At 40.8% G+C, this 22990-nt stretch overlaps 1 long non-coding RNA gene across 1 annotated transcript in view; it reads left to right on the top strand.

The window, feature by feature from the left end:
• Positions 1 to 5272: 5272 nt before the first annotated feature.
• Positions 5273 to 22990, top strand: part of LOC118152347 (uncharacterized) — a 28156-nt gene continuing 10438 nt past the window's right edge. Inside the window, exons 1-2 of the long non-coding RNA XR_013533197.1 lie at positions 5273 to 5445; positions 13230 to 13292. This is a non-coding gene — a long non-coding RNA (uncharacterized LOC118152347). The remainder of the gene's footprint in view (positions 5446 to 13229; positions 13293 to 22990) is intronic.

Below are 22990 nucleotides of genomic sequence, written 5' to 3'. Positions count from 1 at the left end.
GCCTCAGCCTCCCGAGTAGCTGGGATTACAGGCACACACCACCGTGCCCAGCTAATTTTTTGTATTTTTAGTAGAGACGGGGTTTCACCATGTTGACCAGGATGGTCTCGATCTCTCGACCTCGTGATCCACCCGTCTCGGCCTCCCAAAGTTCTGGTATTACAGGCTTGAGCCACCGTGCCCGGCCTATTGCCATTTTTAGTTCCAAATAAGAAACCAGAGCAGAGAGAAGAATAACAAGGGAATTGTGGCCTCTACCTGGCCCAGTCAGTTGGAGGGTTAGGACCACAGAACTCAAAGCTCATCCTGCTGCTTCTTCACCACAGCTGGCTCTAATTTTACTAAGTGCTTCACAGTCACTTTTATTGGGTGGGCCTTGGCTAGTGTGGCTTTCATTTGCCCCTGAAATGCTTGAGGCTTAGAAGTGGTCCATCCAGACCCTTCAACTTTGTATAGGCTGAATTGTATCCTCAAAAAAGATACACTGAGGTCCTAACCCCTGTTATCTGTGAATGTGATGTTATTTGGAAATAAGGTCTTTGCAGACATTAATGGTTAAGAAAAGATCATTGGGGGGTGGGGCAATCTAATATGGCTGGTGTCCTTTTAAAAAGAAGAGACAGAGACACACAGGGAGGATGCTGTGTGATAACACAGGTGGAGATTTGGGTGATGGAGCTGTAAGTCAGGGAGCACCAAGGCTTGCCGGCCCCAGCCAGAAGCCGGAAGAGGCAAGGCAGGATTCTGTCCCGAGTTTCCAAAGGAGCATGACCTTGCTGACATCTTGATTTTGGACTTCTGCTCTCCAGAACTAAGAATAACTTCTGTTGTTTTCCACCATCCAGTTTGGATATTTTGTCACAGTAGCCCCAGGAAACTAATATACTCTACAAAGTCACCTTAGGCTGAAGTGCTCAACTCTTGAATCTCTCATGTATGCTCTGGAAAGATCGTTCTCATTCATGTATTCATGTGCATGGTTATGCTCGGCATTTTATAAGAAATACAAACCTAAGCCATGTTATCAAGTTAACTTCAACCTGGGGAAACAAGAAATTTACATCAAGAGGTAAATTAAATAAAATGGCAAATAGAATGAGTCTCTGGGCCAGTGCTTAGCACTCGGTGGGTGTTCGGTGCCACAGGGTGTTATTGTGAGTAATAACAGGTGAAGCAGTGGACCTTACAGACTGTAGAGTCATACAGACTGTGTGAGGGTGTCATCTTTTCCAATCTCTACTCACTGTCTCTCTTAGAGAGTCTCCCTGCTCTCTCACTCCAGTGTTCTAACAAATTCTCCTGTTCATTTTTTCATGGCTTGTACCAGTCCCTGAAATGATCATATTTATTTATTTGCCTGTTTATGGTAGGCCTTCTCTACCTTGACACTGTTGACATTTTGGACCAGACAATGCTTTGTGGTTGGGGCTGTCCTGTGAGTTGTAGAAAGTTTTACAGCATCTTTGGCCTCTACCCACTAGATGCCAGCAGCACTCCTCTCAGGCATAACAGTAAAATATGTTTCCAGACTTGGACAAATATTCCCGGGGGAGAAGAATTACGCTGGTTGAGAGGCACCGATTTGAGGCCTGTGTCTGGAAGCGGGGATTGTCTGTCTAGTTCTCTATTATCTCTCCCGTGGCTGGCATAGTGTGTGTACACAGTATCACTCAGTAAATGTTTGTTGGCAAGTAGACTGAAGAGCTCCTGCAGAGCTAAGTTTGCTGTTTTGTGGGAACTCAGAGAAAAAGTACCCCACTTCTGGTTGGAAAACACCCAGGAGAGACAGCTTCAAGGAGCTGGCATGTGGATGAAAATGTGTAGCCTGAGCAAGCTTTATCCTGGTCATGGGTAGGCAGTGGGCATTCCAGGCCAAGGGCGTGGCCCTGGAAAAGGGGAGAAGGTAAGCTGGGATATGGGATGTTGACACAATGTTGCGGTGGTGAGGCTGGGGGTAGTAGGACCAGTTCAGAGAGGCTGAAGGGACATTAGGATGGAGTCCTAAGGGCCTGGAAGAAGGCAGTGGCAAAGAGATAGAGTTCCACTTGAAGATGACTGATGAGTTAGAGAAAGTTACTCTAGAGTCATTAATATGCCTGATTATTCCCTTGATTTGTGCTCCTCACTGACAGATTAGTGTTTCATGAAATGCTGTTACCCCTATAGCTCATATTTCTCTGGGTTTACTTTTACTCAGAAACTATCACTTCTAATCAGTCTTACATTAATTGTACATAGCACTGTGTTGCTTTAAATATATTATTTTAAAACATTTTGTTTTACGATTCACTTTACGGTTAGAAATTCTGTAGACAGTGGTCATAAATCTTTCTTGAAAGAAAATGGAAGTTGTCTGTTTTAATTTTCTATCAATTCCCTACTGCCTGGGAAAAAATGATGGGGACAGAAAAAAAAAAACCCACCAAAACTCTTTTTTAAGCACTAGCAATTGACCATGTCTTACTCCAACTGGTGGGTTGCTGTTTTTGAGCAGAGTAGATTACTTTCAAAATGCATGTACTTGAGATTAGGGTTTGAAGATGTTTTGAATAGAAATAGCAATTTAATTTTGAGACATGACTGAAAAGGTGGCAGCATGAGATTAAAGAAATAGCACAGACTCTGAACCAGACAGATCTAGCTAGAATTCTGGCTCCTGTGCTTACTGGTTCTGTGATCCTCGGCAAGTTTCTTTTAGTCTTATTTATTTTTTACCTATACGATGGCCAGGGGGTGCAATTGGCCACCCCTCAAATTTAGTGCCATAAAAGATCAACAACAATCAGTTATTTTGCACACATTTTTTTTTTTTTTTTGGATAAGGCTCAGTGGACATGACTTGTTTCTGCTTCTCATGGCAACAGATGTAGTCATGAGATCGGAGTTGGAAGATGCATTTCCAGGGTGGCTCCATCATCCTAGCTGGTGAATTGATGCTGACTGTTGACAAGGAATTCAGTGGTGTCTGACAACTAGACTGCCTCCATGTGGCTATCCCAGCTTGGTGGTCTGAGGGTAGTTGTGTTACTGTTGGAGGGTATCCAGGTACCTGGCATTTTGAACAAAGAACTGGACAAAATGCACAAATAAAGCAATGAAAAAAACTGTAGATTTATTGAAGTGAAAAAACCCTCCAGAGTGTGGGAGGAGGCTTAAGTAAGTGGCTTAAGAGCCCTGGTTATAGAATTTTTTGGTGTTTAAATACCCTCTGGAAATTTCCTATGTGTAACTTGGTCTACACCCTAGGTAAATGAAGTGGTGGCCTGTAATCAGCCTTAGTGGTTATGGAAAGTGACCAATCAGAGGCTGAAGTGAAGTTACAAAGTTATTCCAAATGGAGGCTGAAATAAAGTTCCAACCTTATACCCCTATGCAAATGAAGACTTGGCCCACAATTAGTATGATTGGTTGTGGGAGGGGACAAATCAGAGGTACTTTCAATTTTTCATCTGCCAGGCAGAAAAGGTGGGATGGGGGTGGGGGTTGCAAAGAAAGTAGCCTCTGGTTCTTTAGTTACCTGTGCATGAAAAGTTGAGGTTTTTCTTTTGATTTAATTATGGGAAGTCAGCATGAAGTGGCATTAGGTTTCCTGCCTCCAGACCCTACTCTCCTGCTTTAGTTGGACCACTTTTATGGTCTGGCTTTCTCCAGAATGAGTGTCCCAGAAAAACTTTTCAGAAGCTATATGGCTTTCTACGACTTAACCTTAGAAGTCAAATAGCAACACTTCTAACATAGTCTTTAAAAAATAACTTTTATAATAAATTCAAAAATAGCTAGTTTTCTCCTTTTTCTGTTTTTTGAGATGGGGTGACACGCTAGTCCATGCTAGAGTGCAGTGAAGCAATCTTAGCTCACTGCAATCTCAAACTCCTGGGCTTAAATGATCCTCCCTTCTCAGCCTCCTGAGTAGCTGGGAACACAGACATGCACCACCACACCTGGCTAATTTTTTTTTTTTAAGAAGGCATTGCTAATGACCATCAACAGAAAAGTGACTAAGTAAATCATAGTACATATCCATCATAAAAGAAACACATGTAATTGAAAAGACACACAAGCTTTTAACAGGGATTACTTTTGGGGAGTACAGCTGAGAAATCACCTTAGAACTTTAGTTTTAATTTTTAACCATGACTATTTAGTGCATTAATAATAATGACCAAAAAAAAGTAAGAGATAAACTTATGTGGAAAGGAGTCCAAGAGATAGAAGATAGAAAAGCAAAATATACCATTACAAAGTAGAGACAAGGGTCACATGTTGCCCAGACTGGTCTTGAACTTCTGGCCTTAAGTTCAAGGAACTTCTCTCCACTCGCCTTGGCCTCCCGAAATGCTGGGATTACAGGTGTGAGCTGCTGTGTCCAGCCATATTCTATTTTTCTCTTTTAATTTTGTTTTTTATTTCTTATTTTTAAACTCCATTTTATAGATGAAACTGGCATCTTCCATTGATAGAAACAGCCTTCTTTGATTTAAGAGCTGGGATGTAGACGCTACTCCCTGATGTGACCAGGGCAAGGTCACATTGCAGGAGAGCATGTGAGATGAGAGATGTGGTTGGGTCCTCCTTGGAAATCAAAGTCTGCCACGAGGATTATGATAAAGTACAGTGCATTATGTAGATTCTGTCCTCTAATAAATGCTTAGCAAATGGTTACTATTTCTATACCTATTAATTATGATTTAAGAGTACTACTTAAATCAGTTTTAAGTTAGGATTAGTTATATCTTTGTTTGCAGTTAAGACTCTTTCTTCTGTACTAAAAGGCTCCTCATTCATCCTGTTATATCCAGATACTTAGAAGTCATCCCTGACACCTCCCTCTGCCTTACATCCCCTTGTTCCACACATATATTTGATTCAGCACTGCGAGTCATTGAAGCTACCTTTCAGAAAGCTCACAGTCTCTTTTCTCAGCGCCACAGCCTCAATCCTAGCCTAAGATGCTGCCATCTTTGGCCTGCAATATTTCTTTGCCCCCACCTTGTCCTTTCTCCCATCAGTTCTCCACATTACAGCATCTATTGAAAAAACAAATCTGGTCCTTTAATCATGACATCATCAAACACTCCAATGGCTTCTGACTCTTTTTAGGATTAAGACCAAAATGTAAGAGGACCCACATGGAGGGGTCTGGCTCCCCTCTGTCTCTCAACCTCATCTTATATGATAGTTCATCTGCAGCCCCTCCCTCCAGGCTTCTGCCAGGCTGGAATTCTTTCACCTCCCAGAACTCCTGGACAGAATTCCATTTCCTTTTGTCACAGAGCCTTTCCACATACTGTTGCCTCAGCCTAGATGCTATTTGTCCAACTAGGCTAGTTACTCTTATTCATTGCCTGTTGGGCTTTATTACTTAACACAGGATGATGTAGACCGAACGATCAGAAACCCGACTTAAACTGGCTTACATGAGAATATGCACTGTCGGACATACCGGTAAGCCCATGGGTAGAAGGGCCACTGAATTGGTTGTTTCAGTGGCTCAGCAATGTCACCGAATTGTTTCTATAACCAAGTTCTTTGGGTTTTTCCATGATTTGTTCCCTACCTTACTTTCAGCCTAAAGCAGGTAATCCTCATGCTCACAATATGGCTGCAAGCAGCAGTGGAGCCAATGTGTGCCCTTGTTTCCATCCTTTTCAACCATGGAATATAAATGCTTTACTTCAGTGTAATTGGACCAACATAGTTTATGTACCAAACCCATTCTCAGACCCATAAATTGCCAGGGAAATGTCATAGTGTGATTGACTTAGATGAATCAGAATCCACCAGTAGAGGTGGAAAAGTATTAGTGTCTCCTGGGTCACATGATAAGGTGGAGAGGAAATGGACTTCTAAATAAAATCTGGGTAATATTAGGAAGGAGAGAGAGGGGAATGGATGCTTGAAGGGAAGAAATAGTGTCTACTAAAATAGCTATCTGCTTCTTCTGGGTGGCATTTGCCTTAAGTTTTAATTTTTTTTTTTTTTTTGAGATGGAATTTCACTCGTCGCCCAGGCTGGAGTGCAGTGGTACGATCTCAGCTCACTGCAACCTCTGCCTCCTGGGTTCAAGCGATTCTTCTGCCTTAGCCTCCTGAAGAGCTGGGATTACAGGCAGGGACCACCATGCCCAGCTAATTTTGTATTTTCAGTAGAGATGGGGCTTACCCATGCTGGTCAGGCTGGTCTCAAACTCCCGACCTCAGGTGATTACCCTCCTCAGCCTTCCAAAGTGCTGGGAGGTATGAGCCACCACACCCAGCCAAGTTGTAATTTTTAAAACATTTTAATTGCGGTAAAATTAAATGTTACCTAGTAAAACACATATAGCCTGAAATTTACCATCTTAGCTATTTTTAAGTGTAAGGTGTGGTGACATTAAGTACATTCACATGATTGTGCCACCATCTCCACCACCATTCATACCTATGGGATGCTGGGGTCTTGTAAAACCAAAACTCTGTATTTACTAAACAGTGTTCCCATTCCTCCCCAGACCCTGTCATGACCATTTGAGTTTCTGTCTTGATGAGCTTGAGTACTCTAAACACTTGATGTAAGTGGAATAATACAGTGTCTGTCCTTTTGTGAGTGACTTATTTCATTTGGCATAATGTATTCAGAGTTCATCCATGTTGTAGCATATGTCAGAATGTACTTCTCTTTTAAGGCAAAATAATATTCCATTGTATGTTATACACATTCCATATACGTGATACCACATTTTGTTTGGCCTTTCATCTGTAGATAAAAACTTGGGTTGCTTCTGCATTTTGGCTATTGTGAATAATACTGCTATGAATCTAGGTTGTAATTTACAGGTATTCATGGGTGTTTACAATCTGTGTTCTGTTTCCCTAGGTCTCCCCATGCTGTGAGCTCCACCAGGCAAAACTGTAGCTTTTGTTTGTCCTCAGCACTACCTCTGTAAACCCAAGACAATTCCCAGCAGAGTGTAGACACTCAGATATTTGTTGCTGGAGTGAACAAACATTTAATTTGGGATGAATTTCAAATTACCTTACTTCTCTGTAGTCACATTTTCTTTTCCTAAAAAACCTCATAATTATGTGGAAATATATGTGAACATATAACTGGGAGCATACTTAGAAAAGAAATAAGCCTTGCTAAACCAAAATACTCTATCCAGGGGCTGCTTACCAGTTTTTGATCATTTGCAGCAATCGTGCATTGATTTTTGTGGTGGAGTAGGATCATATAGTTTAGGACTTTATGATGAAATTTGAAAAGACTTTTTTTTTAAACTCAGAATTGTGTGAAGATGATACAGGGACCAGAATGGAACTTCTACATTTTGTTTTACTTTAACTTTCAGCAAAAGAGCCCTCTGGTTCTCATGCCAACTCTGAGCCCTGCTCATTAGGACACTGGGAAGAAACTGTAGCCAGTTCCATGAAGAAAACCATTGGCTTGAGATGGTTTCTTCTTCACTTTGCGCCAAATTCAGTGGTTCTTTAGTCTAATGCTGTTCATTCTGAGGTTGGTTAGTTTCTGAAAAATTATTATGGAAAATTTCAAACATATGAAAGAGTAGAGAAAATAGTAATAATAAATTCTCATGTACCCATAATCCAATTCCAACAATTACCAATTTTGGGCCAATATTATAATATCTGAGTCTCCATCCACTTCCTCCTTCCCCCTGGATTATTTAGGAGCAAATTCCAAACATTATATAATTTAATCTATATGAATTTTGCCAGGTATTTTATAGATAAGTACTCTTCATGGAAATATAATGATAATACTATTTTTATAACCAGATAACTAAAAATAATTACTTATAATAATGAAATACAGAGTCAATCTTGAAATTTTCTCAATTATTTTATATTTTTAATAGGTTTTTAAAATCAGTAGCCAAATAAGTTTTATATATTGCGGTTGTTGGATGTGGCTCCAGTCTTTTAAAATCTCTTCTCCATCCCCCTCTATTCTCTTTTTATTTCCCCTTGCAACTTACTTGTTGAAAAAAACTACTCATTTGCCTGCAGTCTTTCCCATACTCTGAATCTTGCTGACTGCATCCTTGTGGCGTTAACATGTTCCCCTGCAACTCTGTTTCCTGAAAGTTGGTAGTTAAATCTCGAAGCTTGATGGATTCAGATTGAAGTTTTTAGCAATAGTACCTCAATCTTTAGATGATGGTTTATTTTTTCATTGTGTCTAATGCAGTCTCTTTTTGTGATGATAGTAGCCATTCATAGTCATTCCTTGATCTATTATTTTACTAAAGTTCATAAAACATGAGTTTCTAACTTTATCATGTTTTTTTTTTTTTTTTTTTAAAGCTGGAATACTTCTGTCAAGAGAACAGCCTTCAATAATCCATTGACTAGCCTCAGGTTTCTCCACCAAGTTTCTATACTTGGTATACAAAAGATAGAATTAATGCTTACCTTTTACTTTTATTTACCAATTTTAATTTTTTTTTATTTTTTACTTTTTTATTGTACTGTAGGTTCTGGGGTACATGTGCAGATCATGTGGGATTGTTGCATAGGTACATACGTGGCAAGGTGGTTTGCTGCCTTCCTCCCCCCATCACCTATATCTGGCATTTCTCCCCACATTATCCCTCCCCACCCTCCCCACCCCTCACTGTCCCTCCCCTAGTGCCCCCACAACTGACCCCAGTGTGTGATGCTCCCCTCCCTGTGTCCACGTGTTCTAATTGTTCAACACCTGCATATGAGTGATGCCATGCAGTGTTTGACTTTTTGTTCTTGTGTCAGTTTGCTGAGAATGATAGTTTCCAGATTCATCTGTATCTCTAAGAAGGACACAAACTCATCATTTTTTATGGCTGTGTAGTATTTCATGGTGTATATGTGCCACATTTTCTTTATCCAGTCTATTGTTGATGGACATTTGGGTTGGTTCCAGGTCTTTGCTATTGTAAACTGTGCCACAGGGAACATACGTATGCATGTGTCTTTACAATAGAACAATTTATAATTCTTTGGGTATATACCCAGTAGTGGGATTGCTGGGTCAAATGGTATTTCTATTTCCAGGTCCTTGAGGAATCACCACACTGTCTTCCACAATGGTTGCACTAATTTGCACTCCCACCAACAGTGTAAAAGTGTTCCTATTTCTCCACATCCTCTACAGCATCTGTTGTCTCCGGACTTTTTAACCCCTAAAAGTTACAATGAGATTTTTTTCCCTAGACTTTTCCCTTTATTCCTTTCATTTTTCTTTCCTTCCATCTCTGACCTTCTCTATCCTCTTTTTCTTTCTCATTGTTAGCCCATTCAAATATATTGTTAACTCTATTTATAACAAAAACATCTTAATGAATTTATTAATAATCATATTTAACTGCATTTAACTAATAATTTTAAATGTATTTGATGGGCTTCAGTAGGATTTGTTACTTTTAAATTTCAGAGCGCTTGTTTCTATTTGAAGAAAATCTTTATATACCACTCCTTGATTAACACTTCCTTTAAATGTCAATTCTCTGTCAATTGGTTTTTATCCAGACCATCCCTGCAATATGCTGATGAATATACACATGCACAAATCTTCTGAATGAGGTTTCCAAGTAAGCGAAAGCTTTTCTGATAAAAAAATAAAAGAGACAGATTCAGTTGATTCATGCTTTCTGCCCTTTACCTTCCTTCTTCCTGACCTTGTCTGAGAATGAAGTGGCTGGAGGGCTAACAGAGATAATACCACAGAGAGGATGAACGCTGACATACTCCCTCAGACGGTGGAATAGAAACTGAATGGAACCCAGTTCCTTGATGAGTCCCTTCAAGAACTGTTCCATCTCAAGATTACCCAAGTTCTTGTTATATAAGAAAACCCTCTAGTTTTTAAAGCCACTATTTATTAGCATTTTTGATACTTACAGCAACGTGTCTTCACTACTATGTTTGTCCAAAGTCATGTTCCCTATAAGTGTGAGAGCTGGGTTTCAAACTTAGGCTTCTTAATGTCTAAAACCTGTGTTTTTTACCAAATAATATAAAGAACCATGGGCAAGGAATACAACTGGATACTTCTGTATCAAGAATCCCCTCATTAAGTCTTTAATGACCCTCAGATGTGCTTTGTACAGAGAAGGCAGCATAAATCGTGGATTGGTAAGCCAGCTTCCCCACGTCCCAGGCTGCATGGTTCCCTGACTAACAGCCCAGGATTAACCCAGTTATGAGCATCTCCTCAGGCAGGGAATGAGATGCTTCTGGCCTCATGTAATAAGCTGATGGAATATACAAGCTATCTCTTGCTTCTTATCAAATGATTTCCAACCTTTCTATACCATAGCGGCCTTTTTAAAATGAACTCTTTGAAAAGTACATGTTTTGAAAGATTTTTGTCTGGAAAACTACACTTAACAATAAATATTTAATCACTTCCCCATCTAAATTTAATCAAATGCACATATAACCTTTAATCATAGTTTCTGATCTCCATATCCAGGGTTAGCTCACTGAGTTGATTCTAATTTCAGTAAAAAAAATAAGAGTACTTTGGTTCACCTGTGTATCCTCAACATCTGTTAGTATTTTAAGGATAAGAATAATGTCCCATAAATCTCTGGGTTGTCTTTAAAGCCTCCTGTGGTTCTAGGGACTCTGCTGGGGACCCAGGTTGGGCATTCCTGCTCTAGAGTTCAGTGGTCCATATTGCAGAAAGCTGGGTGATTCTCCCACAACAAAAGATGTAGAAGAGGCTTCCAGGCAGAAGATGGGGTTGATTCTGTTGTGGGTTCCTCTTGGTGCACCATGTTACTTTTTAGTGAGGCTGATCCCATGATAGCCCTGTTGTGCCAGGCCTATTCAGCTCCTCATGCTCACACCTTCCACTTGGACTCACAGCCAGGCCTGGACCCTGAAAACCCAATCATGGAGCATGATAGAAGCCCCATCCACAAAGGTAAGCAAGATCCAGCATTGGTCGTGCTTAGGTATCCAGCCTGCCTGCTTTTTGCCCTGTGGATTGCTCTGTAGCTTCCGCCCCTGCACTTTTTATGCTTATCATGTTCATGATGGTTGAGTTCTGCTGGAAAAATGCTTAGTGAGCTCCTGCCATGATCCGGCATAGCACTAGAGGCTTGTCTATAAAGATGAGTAAGACCCCATGTATATGATTGAGCTTCTGACTTGATTTCTGGTAATCAGGTTTTCCTCATTTAAAACTTAATGCAGAAGGATTTTTGAGACCTGACATAGCTCATGCCAGCCTTCCACTACCTTCCACTTGAGTTAGACCCCTCTTGTTCTACCCCCAGCTGCTGATGGGATTTTGTTACAGCCCAGATAGATTATCTACCATCTCCACATTGTAGATCCTGCCTTTCTGCAAAGAGGGGCCCTGTTGCCACATCCTTCCTGCCAGATTGAGTGCCTATGTGTCCCTCTCCTATGTGACTGTCTCTCCCATTAGACCATCCCCAGAGCATAGAAAGTGGTAGGTGCTGGTAACTATTTGTTGAATGATGAATGGTGAGTACTGCATGCAGAGGGGAGATGAGAAGCTAGGCCCCTGAGATGTCTGGAAATGGTGCAGGTTGGCCACTGTAGATGACCATGATGTCACCTGGGGTGGTGACATGGGATGAAGGGAAGACTGTGGACCAGATACCACAGTCATCATTAGGCTATCATGAGAGTGAGTACTAGCTAGGTGGCCACAAGGGAAAGCAGTGGTGGGGCAGAGGTCAGTGTAGTTGGAGGACCTGAGCTTCAAGAGGGAGAGGATCTTTGACACAGGCAGCTGGGACTGACACTGGGGGCCAGCATGCTCAGAGCAACTCTGAGGAACATAGAAGGACAGATTGAGAACAGGCTGACTGCACATGAGAGGACTGCAAAGGAATCAGATTATCAGGGAAGAGCCAATTCTCAGTTAAGGAGAGGACATGGTGGGAGGGCTCAAGAGGAGGTTGGGGGTATATGGTACTGGTGAACCACATGGCAAATGTTGCAAGAATGAGCGTCTTAGCTACAGGAGACCCCGGATGGCTGCCTGCCCCGTCTCATGCATTCTCCTCCTCCACTGAGTCTCAGTTTGCCTCATGTGGGGGCTGATGGCTTTGGCTTTGCTCCAGCTTCCTAAATCTTCTCTGACTGTGTCCTGACTTTGACCACGAGCTTCATCCTTGACAACTGCCTTGTCTCTGGTCCTGGACTCCTAGCAGCTCTTCCTCCTCTGAAGAAACCAGACCTGAGCAGGCAACTCCTGCAGCTTTCCACCTCAACTTATCCCCCCAGCCAGAACTTTTGCTTAATTTGCTCACTGACATTTCACACTGATATGCGGGGACTCATCAATTGAGTTCCAAGAGTACGCATGACTCACTTGCGTTTGAAGAGTATGTGGAGGAGGGAGGAAAAAAATGAGAGAGAGAGGATTTTAGTCATGTAAGTCATGAAAGAGCCTACCAGGCTTGCTTTGGTTTTGTTTGTTTTAGAAGATGACTGGAGGCCATAATGTTTGAACTTTTTTATTGTGAAGTCTACTGAGAATTCAAGCAGGGCCAACTTCCGGAGACTTCTCTTTCTTCAGTCCCTGAGACAGAAAGAATGGGTCTGAATCTTATTAAGCAGATCCACAGGACTTGGATTGAAAGAAATATAAAAACACAATTTTGCCTTCAAGCCTGGGAAGGAAAAATAACTTCAGAGTGAGCCAGGCATATTTTGGAATTCCTTCAGCATCTACACAGCAAGACCTACACAGGATAAGATTGTAAAAGTTTGTGTGTGCGTGTGTGCTTATGTGTGTGTGTGACTATGTGGTCCTCTTCTGGCTGGCAAACTAGTTCCAAAATGTGCACAAGAAGACAATTTCTTTGCTACCAAACTGACTGATATCAAATAGCCATTAAAGATGCTTTAAATAGCCTTTAAAGATGGAGCTTACTTTTTATGAAATTGACACATTTGCTCACCCCCGGGTTCCTACCAGGAAAGTGCTTTCTTCCACTAGCATATGAGTCCTACACATACTCAGTGTGTGGCTAGGATCTACCCTGTTTCCTCCAGCTCACAAAGCATTCTCTCTCTCTTCAGAACCCCCATAGCCCTTATCGTCTGTGCCACTTAATCAAACACAGGTTGTTATAGCAAACTACTGTAAATTGGGGACTTATAAACAACAGAAACTTATTTCTCACAGTTCTGGAGGCTGGAAGTCTCAAATCAGGGTGCCAGCATGGTCAGGTTATGGTGAGGGTTTTTTTTTTTTTTTTTCAGGTTGCAGAGGCTTGTCTTCACATAACAGAAAGAGAGTGAGAGGATTTTATCATCACCTGGAGGGTAAGGATTTCAACATATAAATTATAATAAACAGTCTATTTTCAGGTTGCTTCTGGCTTCTTCAAGCCTGACTTTCCTCATAGCTGTGATTTTTCTTCATATTGCTTTCCCTTAAACACAAGTCAGGTCTGTCCTTTAATTCTCTATAGTGCGGTTTATAAAACACTGTTGAAAGCTTGTGGAATGAGAAAGGAATGACAATGCAGGCGAGTATTACCAGATACAGTTGCTCCCAGCATCCTTAGCTCTTGCCTGTCTCCCAATTGTGATGCCCAGCATAGTGCCTGTGTGGTTTGGCTGTGTCCCCACCCAAAATCTCATCTGGAATTATGATCCCCATAATCCCCATTTGAAAAGGGCAAGATCAGGTGGAGGTAATTGGGTCATGGGGCAGTTTCTCCATGCTGTTCTTGTGATAGTGGGTGGATCTCATGAAATCTGATGGTTTTATAAGCGTCTGGCATTTCCCTCTGCTTGCACTCACTTCATCCTGCTGCTTTGTGAAGAAGGTGCCTGCTTCTTCTTAGCCTTCTGCCATAATTGTAAGTTTCCTGAGGCCTCCCCAGCCATGTGGAATGGTGAGTCAACTAAACCTCTTTCCTTTATAAATTACCCAGTCTCAGGTATTTCTTCACAGCAGTGTGAAAACAGACTAATAAAAGCAATTGTAGAGAGAGTGGTCTAACCAGGTGCATTTCCCCTACCCGTAATTCAGGCCCCTGGCCATCTAGAGAACTTAAGACAGAATAACCAAGATTCCCTCTGAATCCTGGGCTGGGCTGGCCACCCAGAAACAGATCTAACAGACATGACTGAATTGTTATTGTTTGAAGACTCTCTGTTTCAAAAGGGGGCTCTTTACATCTGTCTAATTAAAGTGTCCTGTAAGTGTTTTTCCCTAAACAAAGCCTCTCTATGCCCTCATAGAGGAATCTGATCCTCCTCCTTGGAAGAAACAGAAGAATTGTTGGCAGCTTTCAAATGTCAGGGGCATGCTTCCAGCTGTCAAGATTTCAAAACATGTGTCCATGTAGTTGTAGTTAGAGCACCCCAAAGCACATTAACTATCTTCTCATTCTCTCATCTGTATATAGCTATTAACATTTTGTATTAATGTGGTACATTTCTTAAAACTGATGATCCAGTATTGGTATAATTATGAACTGAAATCTGTAGTTTCCATAAAGGTTCAGATTTTGTGTTGTATAGTTCTATGGACTTTGACCAATGGATATTTTCAACTATCCACGATTACAGTATATAGAACAATTTCATTGCCCTAATAATCCCCTGTGCTCCACTTCTTCCTTCCTCCTAAATTCTGAAACTCCTAGCAACCATTGATTTATCTGCTATCATATTTATATTATGTTTTCCAGAATATAATAGAGTTGTAATCATACAGCCTTTTCTGACTTACTTCTTTTACCTAACAATATACTTTTGAGGTTCCTCCATGTTTTTTCACAGCTGATAGCTCATTGACTTTTATCACTGAATAATATTCCATTGTATGGATGTACCCTTGTTTATTCATTTGCCTATTGGAGACAACTTGCATGCTTTAGTTTTTGGTAATTATAAATAAAGCTGCTATACACATTCATGTACAAGGTTTTGTGTGGACATAAGCTTTCAGATCATTTGGGTAAATACCCAGGAAACATTAATTCTGGATTATATAGTAAAAGAATATCTCTAGTTTGGTAAAAAGCTGCCAAATTGTCTTCCAAAGTGTCTATACCATTTTGCATTTCCACCAGCAATAAATAGCAATAAATAAGTTTATATTACTCCACATTCTTAACTGCATTTGGTATTTTAAATTATAGCTGTTCATATAAATGTATAATAGGATCTTATATGGTTGCTTCTAGTGTTTTAATTTGTAATTCCCTAATATGCTTACTAAACATATGCTTATTTGTTATTTGTACATATTATCTGGCGATGTGTCTGTTCAGATCTTTTACCCATTCTTTACATTGGGCAGTTTGTGCTGGGCGTGGTGGCTAATGCCTGTAATCCCAGCACTTTGGGAGGCTGAGGTGGGTGGATCACGAGGTTAGGAGTTCAAGACCAGCCTGGCCAAGATGGTGAAAACCCGTCTCTACTAAAAAATTCAAAAATTAACTGGGCATGGTGGCAGGCCCCTTGTAATCCCAGCTACTCTGGAGGCTGAGGCAGAGAGTTGCTTGAACCCAGGAGGTGGAGGTTGCAGTGAGCCAAAATAGTGCTGCTGCACTCCAGCCTGGGTGACAGAGCGAGACTCTATCTCAAAAAAAAAAAATGGGTAGTTTGTTTTCTCATTCTTAAGGTTTAAGGGTTCTTTATATATTTTTGGCTAAAAGGCATTTATCAGATGTGTGTTCTGTAAATATTTTCTCTCAGTTTGTGGCTCATATTTCCTTTCTCTTAATAATATCTTTTGCAAAGCAGAAGTTTTAAATTTTAATTAAGTTCAATTTGTTCATTTTTTTCTTTTATAGATTGTGCTGCTCATGTTGTATCTAAAAAGTCAGCACCAAACTCGAGGTCACCTCAATATTTTTCTTTGTTATCTTCTTAGTTTTGTACTTTCTTTAGATCTATGACTCATTTAGAGTTAATTTCTGTGATTTATATTTTTATTTTTACATGTAGATGTCCACTTGTTTTAGCACCATTTGTTGAAAAGATTACCTTTTTTTTTTTTTTCATTGAATTGCCGTTGCTCTTTTGTCAGAGATCAGTTGACTATATTTGTTTGGGTCTATTTCTGGGCTATCTATTCTGTTTCATTCACCTGTTTGTCAGTTCTTTTCCCAAAATGATAATGTCTTGATTGCTGTAACTTTATAAAGTAAGTCTTAAAGTTGGGCAGTGCCAGTCCTCTGACTTTGCTCTTCTTCAGTATATTGTGGGCTATTCTGAATCTTTTCCACATAGTTTAGAATCAGTTTCTCAATATCCACAAAATAATTTGCTGGAATTTTAATTAGGACTGTGTTGAATTGGTTGACCAAGTTGTGAAGAATTGACATCTGAACAATATTGAGTCCTTCTATCCATGACCATAGATTATCTTTCTAATTACTTATATCTATGATTCCTTCTGTCAGAATTTTATAGTTTTCTTTATATATATCTCATGCAGATTTTGTTAGTTTCATACCCAAGAATTTTAGTTTTTTGGGTGCTAATTTAAATGGTGTTGTGTCTATAATTTCAAATTCCAATTTATCATTGCTGTTATATGGATTTATTTATTCCTGTCAGGAAAAAAATACTCTCCACACAAGCTTAAATTGTCTTAGTGCAAATAACAGCTCACTGGAGACTGAAGGTTAATTCTTATCCAAAGTCTGATTCCTTCAGTACCATCAGGAGTTTATTTATCCTATGCTTAAATATTGCCTATGATGAACTGCACTGTCTGTGGGACAACTTTGTTTTTTAGATGGTTTTTCCTTATAACAGATTTCTTGAGGATAAGTGATAGCTTAATTATAAAACAACAAAGATAGATGTGTTCCAAGTAAACCATTAATCTACATCCTTTTATTTCCTTTGAATAAACATTAAGTCAGGGCCCTCCGAGCACTGGTGAAGTAGGGGAGACTGGTGTGCTGTGGGGTCCTGTATGCTGAGTTATTAAACAGTAGGGTACTAACTGCAAGCCAAACACCTGACTTCAGGTCTGAATTTGTCACTCATTAGCTGAGTAACTTTGGGTAAGCTCCAACATTTTCCAATTTCTTGATGTTTAGAAATGAGAAAATTAATACCCTCACAGGACTGTTGTAAGAAAGAAGCAAGACAGTGACCATGAAAGCAGTTTTAAACCAAATTTCTCAGTGGAAGCATAATTTTAACTCATTATCCTCTACTTCACAGTCACCACTCAGAACCATAAAATATCAAATGTACAGAATAAGAAGGGCAGAGAGGGAAGGGCAGAGAGTGAAGTGGAGTTGACATGCTCACAGTAAACCCAGAAGACAATATTTCCCAACTTTGTGTGTCATCGTTGAAGAAAACTTAAACATTATCTAATTTAACCACTTTGTTTCATATATGAGAAAACTGAGCCCTGATGAGGGAAGCAAATTGCCCAAATTCATGAGCCAGGCTTTTTAATTTCTGAATAAGAAAGAATTCAGTCTGACTCTAAGACCAGTGCTTTTTCTTCTTGCTCACATGACAAAAGAAATGCCTGAATGTTCCATTCTAGGCTGTGCCTCTTACCATACTTCCTGTCACCTCCTTGGTCATGGAACATACAGCTTTCCACACCAAAGCTCTCATTGTAAAAAACTGGGAAATGGATTACATGACAGCCCTTCCCCACAACAAATAACCAGCTGTTCATCTCTGAGAGAGAAGCATTCTTTCAGGCTCAAGCAACCCAAGAGGAGCAAAGGCCCTCGCCTTGAACATTAATTTCTACTGGTTAAAAGAAGAAAATTTCACTTAGATGGGCAAAGTAGGGTTTTTTAGTTACGATTGTGGGATAAGAGAAACAAATGCTTTACATAAACCAGAATTCAAATGTTCCCTTATAATAAATAAAAGATTTTTCTTGAAGGGAAGAGCCAGGTTCCGCATACAGTAAACATTTACATTGTATTTCTCACAGCCTGGTGTTGTAGTCTCTTGCATTTCTAAGCATCTACCTGCAAGAGCTGTGCAACCCTGGCCTTCATGTCTATGATTTTACCATCTCTATAATAGTGGTGATAATGATATATACCCGTAGATTAAACGAGAAGGCGCCTACAAAGCCCACAGCATAGTGCTTTGTAGAGCATGAGGTATGTGTAAGATTTATTGCCTAGGTAAAACGAGGAAACTGAGGCAAGTATAAGAAAGTGAGAAGCTAATTTATTCAGCTCCCGGGCAAGCTTCAGTGGTCCAAGGCGGGGGCCAGAGAAGTCACGCCTGGCTGTTCAGGGTGTGGGGTTTTATGGGGAGGGCAGGCAATTGATTAGCTACTGGGGAAACAAAGAGAAGGCATTTCTGTTGGCTGTTGAGGAGCAGGAAGTACATGGAGTTAAGGTAGGAAGTACATAAAACTAGCTGTCATTGGTAGGCGGGTGGGACCTTGGATAAGTGGGCCTTGATTGACTACTGGGGAAACAAAGAGAAGGCATTTCTATTGGCTGTTGAGGAGCAGGAAGTACATGGAGTTAAAGTAGGAAGTACAGGAAATTAGCTGCCATTGGTAGGCGGGCGGGACCTTGGATAAGTGGGCCTTGATTGACTACTGGGGAAACAAAGAGAAGGTATTTCTATTGGCTGTTGAGGAGCAGGAAGTACATGGAGTTAAAGGAGGAAGTACATGAAACTAACTGCCATTGGTAGGCGATAGGGACCTTGGGTATGTGGGCCTGCTGGGGTGTATGGGGCAGGCTGTTGGTGGGCAGGGTATGGTGGGGCTTCTTTAAAAAATTTCTCTGCAGGATTCTTTAACAGTGGGCTGGAGGTTGGTTGCATAATTTAGTGCTGAGTGTGGGATTGGGCATGGTATGCAGAGGCGGGTGCAGGGAAGCTATGTGGGGAAGCCAGATAATGAGCTTGGGTGATGATGCAGTTATCAGGTGCAGAGAGTGATGAATTTGACTCCCAGCAAGGCAACCAGCCTTACAGTACGGTGCCATAGTGAATCTTGAAATGGGGGTTTGTGAGGTCACAGACCTCAGGCTCTGGAGCCAGACACATGGAATTATGGGTAAGTGTAGCAGATACTTGGTTGCTTTCCTAGAAACATCAGTTCTCCCCTCTACCTTCTTCCTCAAACATGTTCTTGTATCTGTTCTCTCCTTGCCATGTGCTACTTTGGGAGGGATGGTGTACATTTTCCAGGCCCTAGGGTGGGTCCTGATTTGGGATCCTGGTGTTCTGCATTCCCCTGGGCAGTGATTAGCTTAGGTTTGGGCATGTGATGTAATTTTGGCCAATAAGATCTAAGAAGTTGGCTAGGGGACTTTCAGGAAAGGGTTTCCAGCTCTTGAAATAAGACATTGCTGTAAGTGGAATTTTGTCCTCCCCCAAAATATGTTCAATCCCCCCCACCCCCATCCCCCCCCCGTACCTGTGAATATGACCTCATTTGAAAATAAGGCCTTTACAGATGTAATTGAGTTAGGGTAAGGTTACACCAGAGTAAGGTGTAGCCTAAATCCATTATGACTAATATCCTTGTAATGAGAGAAGAGACAGAAGGACATACATGCAGAGATAAAGCAACTGGAAAGAGATTGGAGAGATGTGTTTACAATGTAAGAAACATCAAGGATTGCTGGTGACCTCCAGAGGCTAAGAAAAGGCAAGGAATATTCTTCTCTAGAGGTATCAGAGAGAGCCTGGCCCCACTGACACCTTGATTTCAGACTTTCAGCTTCCAGAACCATGAGCAAATAAACTTCTGTTGCTTTAGGTTATCCAGTGTGTCCAGTTTATGGCACTTTGTTACGGCAGCCCTAGGAAACTAATGCGGGCACGAAGAAAATATGTGCCCTTGGTCTCTCCCTTTGGATTTCTAATGTCTTGATGAAGCTCTTGAAACTTCTGTAGTCCTGTTGCAGCTCTGCTGACCCAGCTTGAAGACTATGGTGACTCTCTGGGGCTGGCAGGTTGAAAGGCTGAAAATAACCCAGGTGTGAAGTCACTGAATTCATCAGTACTGAAGCTGTCTCCCTCTGTTCTTCCTGTTGTGTCTGATAATGCATCTCTCTCATTGTTCAAGCCATCCTGAGCTGATTTTTCTGTTACTAGCAGACAAAATAATTCTGATTCAGAAAGTTATTCCCTCTCTTTCCCTCATTTCCTCATCTGTAACATAACAGTGCTACAGTACCTATTCCATAGGCTTTTAGTGACAAATAAATAAAATAGAGAAGAATCCAGATATTTTCTCTTTATCTAATTTTTGTTACAGTGCATGATAAATTCAATACGTGTCATTGTACATTATTATTCTGTTTCTTCATTCTACATTATTATTATGTTTCTTCAGATTTAACATGTAGCGAACCTTCAGTAAACATTTACTTTTGAATGAATGAATGAATGAGGTTACTTTAGTGCAAAAGGGAATATAGAGCCACTAATAAGGACACAGCAAATTGCAATGAGAGATGGAAAGATTTATCCTAGACCCTGGCTTCAAATCAAGACCCCACATGGCCTGGGTCAGGTTGGTGAGGACTCACTCCTGGCAAGTCTGGCATTTTTATTCAGGGAGCCTTGAATTTAAAAATACCTATTGGGGTTTGCAGATAATCTAGGATGTGGGGTAGGTGGGAAGAAGTGAGGCTCAGAAACTGCCTTCCAAAGCCCCCCAGGGTGAGGCTTCAGCCAGGGTACACAAGGATTAAGGAAAAAGAAGTCAGGAGCTTTGTTACATCTCCGAGTTAAGGAAAATGGCTTTCATTTTGCCTGAGGGAGAGCAACTGACTGTTTCTCCCAAAGACCTTGTTTGAAATTAAGGTCTTGGAACACTGGATTCAATTAACTACCAGTTTAAGAACCTTGGGGAATCTAACTTGCCATGTGCTTTATTTTCCCTTACAAATCACCTCCTGTTACTTTGCCTTCATACTCCTTCTACATACAGAGAATTCTGTACTCAGGACTGGGTCAAGACCAGATTCCTTTTCCTGAGTTGAAAATGAGGAATACTGGGTAAGCTTTGCCTTCAGCATCAATTTTACTGTCAGCTTGACCTACAATCAAGATCTTGAGAAACACACACATGCACACACACACGCTTACACACACACACACACATACATACACACACACACACACACACGACTTCAGTCTGGGACTATGCAAGGTCAGAGACAGATTAGACAAAATCTTTTTCTGAGGAACTGACAGGCTAGTGGAAGGAGAGAGACAGATAAATTGATAAATGCCTCATATTGGTAGATGTCATAATATAATCATAGTACTTATTAAATCAAGTTCAGCCTAAAGCTGCCTCCTTATGTATTTTAAGTTCAGCCTAAGGTTTTCTCTGTACATTGTGAGCTATAACAAGCGACAGTGTAAACAAATGGTAGCCTACACTTGTGCCAATCACCGAGTTTTGGCCAACCAAATGTAGCCAATGGTTGCAACTGTGTTTGTGTTCAAATAAGCAAACGCTGAGCTGCAACCAATCCAGCTGTTTCTGAAACTTACTTCCTTTTTCTGCAGTCACTTTCCTTTTTCTGTCCATAAATCTTCCACCACGTGGCTGCACTGGAGTCTCTGAGCCTACTCCTGCTTGGAAGGCTGCCTGATTCGGGAATCATTCCTTGCTCAGTTAAACTCCTCTACATTTAATTCAGCAGACATTTTCCTTCTGACATGCTGAAGTCCACATGAAAACTGGAGAACACTGAAGGGAGGCTTGGTTAGGAACTGGATGGAGTCAGGATGGGCTCCACAGAGAGGTGGTGCCTCATTCTGCTAAATCTTGTGTTGAGAGAAGGAGTTTGCCAGGTGCAGGTCTGGATAAAAATACATGCTAGCTGGGAGTTAACTGAGGTTCTACTCTGTGAGGGGCACAAAATATCTCTACAGCAAACTAGAATGAGGTTCTGGTTGGCCTAGGGTTCTACTTCTGGTTCCTATTGTGCTTGGAGGAATGCACCTTGTTTTCCCTCTTATTTGTTGAGTATAACAGAATCCTTATTTTGAATTTAGTATGGTACAATTAGTTCTATTTACTAGTCATAAACACATTTTTCATTTTTAATATGCTGTGTAGCTTTTGACCTTTGAAACAGTATTAAGAAATGGGAGGTAAGCACATTTGGGGTAGAAGAACAGACAGAGTTCATTCATCTGAATTGCAGAGGCAGAGACAGAGCCAAGAGGGCTGCTGTAGTGAGAACAGGAGCTGGGGAAGTGTTGGGAGAAGGCCCAGCATTACTCTGGCTCAGAAAAGATGCCTTTAGGGAGAGACTTGTGGAATGGCGCTATTTTCTATGGTATGTAATGTTTCATGCGACATAAATGCCCTCCTCCATCAACCCTGTAATGTTGAGTAGATTCTCCTCGGTCATTGATAGACTTATAGGAGTGGTTTGTTTCAATGAAGCTTAAAGAAGAAAGTGACATAGAAATTGATACATTATTTACTGACCTAAGAAAGAATGTATGTACTTAACATTTAAGTGAATGGAAAAGTATTTTCTCTTCACTGATGCCAACTAGATATTGAAATATGTTTAAGAATAGCAGCTTACAGGAAGGTCAGCTACCTAGTTTTTTTTCCAAGTGCAGGGAATAAGATAAATAAAACCTGAGAGATGTGACCCTCCCTTTGGAGACTAGCAAGTGGTTTGGTGGAGTGGAAGAGTGAATGTGAGTTTGAATGGGTGGAAGGTGATGGAGGAGAGATGAGAGGAGCTGGATCATGAAGGTGCATGAATGCCTTGTGGAGTGGTTTCTATTTATTCCAGTGCACTCTCAGATTGTCACAAGCTACCGAGGGGTCTGTATTTATCCAACAGAGTCTTAGAGATCTTGGAGAACTACACCAGTAGCAGTATAATGGGATCATTTGTACTACTCAGTTTTTTGGGAGGGGAATTTGAGATCTGAGAGTGGACATATTTCTGCCCAAATATTCAGTGAAGTGTGACTGAGTGAATTTATGTTGGGCTGTATTTGTTCCCTGTATTTTCTCCATATCTGTTCCCTATGATAAATAACAAAAAAAA

Source organism: Callithrix jacchus, chromosome 3 (assembly GCF_049354715.1).
Source record: "Callithrix jacchus isolate 240 chromosome 3, calJac240_pri, whole genome shotgun sequence".
In the NCBI taxonomy this organism is placed as follows: domain Eukaryota; kingdom Metazoa; phylum Chordata; class Mammalia; order Primates; family Cebidae; genus Callithrix; species Callithrix jacchus.
This window is presented reverse-complemented; position numbering and strand designations above follow the sequence as displayed.